The sequence below is a fragment of the Nematolebias whitei genome, chromosome 13 (genome assembly GCF_014905685.2).
Source record: "Nematolebias whitei isolate Nwh7 chromosome 13, NemWhi1, whole genome shotgun sequence".
NCBI classification, from domain to species: domain Eukaryota; kingdom Metazoa; phylum Chordata; class Actinopteri; order Cyprinodontiformes; family Rivulidae; genus Nematolebias; species Nematolebias whitei.
In genome coordinates, this window is record NC_056510.1 from 31716589 (window position 1) to 31718402 (window position 1814).

A 1814-nucleotide genomic window follows, 5' to 3' on the forward strand; every position below is an offset into this window, starting at 1 on the left:
AGCTCTCGGTTTTTATTTTTTGGGACCTTTCAATCAATGCAGTAGGCGTGTCAGCAAATAACCAATCAGCGACCTCAATTTGTCCCGAAGATAAATGCCCCTTTCCTGCGGAGCTGACTGCAGCCACTCAGGGTGGACGCTTGTGTATGAAGTCTCAAGCCTCTGCGGACAAAGCGCACAGTTTCCGCGCGACTGACAGGACGTGCGAGTGTACCGGAGCCTTTAGACTGAGGGTGGCAACTCTAAAAATATGGGGACAATGACAGGCAAATGAAGAAAGCCCAAGGAGGAGAGTGGTGTTCGGAGCAGACCTGAAATCCCCCAGGCTCAATGGGATTAACTTGTCTAAATAAAGGAATGAATGAATGGACATGTTAGTGAAAGAAACAGAGGGGATGATGAAGTGATGCGTAGTTTTTCAAGGAAAGGAACCAAGAAGGACAGATGGTGGTGGATTTTTCCAAGAGGATGGAAATGGCTGTAGTCAACACTTATTTCTAAAAGAGGGAGGAACATAGAGTGACCTATAAGAGTGGCAGAAGGAGTATGCAAGTAGACTACATTCTGTGTAGAAGAAGTAACTTGATGGAGATTGGGGACTGTAAGGACGAGACAGGAAAAGGCATGGTTACACAGCATTGGATGGTGGTCTGAAAGGTGACTGGTGTGGCGAAGAAGAGAAAAAAAAAGGAAAGTCAGCGAAGAAGACCAAAAGGTGGAAGTTAAGGTAAGAAGAATTCTATGAGTTCAAATGCCTTTGATGGCCAGAATGAACTTCCAGATGACTGGGTTATTAAAGCAACAGTGATTAGAGAGACAGGTAGGAAGGTGATTAGTGTCATTGGGATGGAGAAAAGACAATTAGAAAACCTGATGGTGCATAAAGGAAGTGTGACATAGTTATCCAGAGGAGAAGGTTAGCCCAGAAAAAATGGGACAGTGAGAGGAATGAAGACTGTCGACAGAGATATAAGGAAATGCAACATAGAGCAATAACAGAGGTAGCAAAGGTAAAGCAGAACAATGAGTTCTACGGGAGGCTGGACACTAATAAGGGCGAGAAAGCCTTTTATCAATTGGCAAGACAGAGGAATCAGCCTGGAAAGGATGTGCAGCAGGTTAGACTTAAATATAGGAATGGTAATGTTCTATCAAGTTAGGAGACCATGATGAGAAGATGGAAAGAGTACATTGAGGAGCAAATGAATGATGGGAATGAAAGGGAAAGAAAAGTAGAGGTCATAGAAACTGTGGACCAGGAAGTGGGAAAGATTACTGAGGGTGAAGTCCAGAAAGCTCTGAAAAAAATGAAGCAGGGGAAGGCAGTAGGACCTGGAGACATACCAGTGGATGTTTGGAAATATCTAGGAGAGATGGCAGTGATGTTTGTGGTTCCAATTTTTTCCAGGCCTTTCTTGTAAATGAGTCCTTGAGGCTAAATGGGATTAACCTGTCTAAATAAAGGTTGAATTAAAATTTTCAATGGCATATTTGAGGGTGAAAATATACCTGAGGAATATCCTGATGCATGCTCAATAATCCAAGTAGAAAAATCCAAAAAAGTTCAATCTGGTCCTCTGGACATTCAAAAAAACAAAAAACAAAACAAAAAAAATATAGAAACGTTTCGTCTCTCATCCAAGAGACTTCCTCAGTCTGAGGTGCTGTTTTCAGCTCAGTCTCTTAAATAGCACCTTCTCAGAGTGGATCAACCAGTTTGCTGCTGACAACCAAAACCAGCTGATCACATGCTCAAGAAAGACCATCAGCCTAACAATGGATCATTAGCACACTGATGGCTGTTTACTATTCAC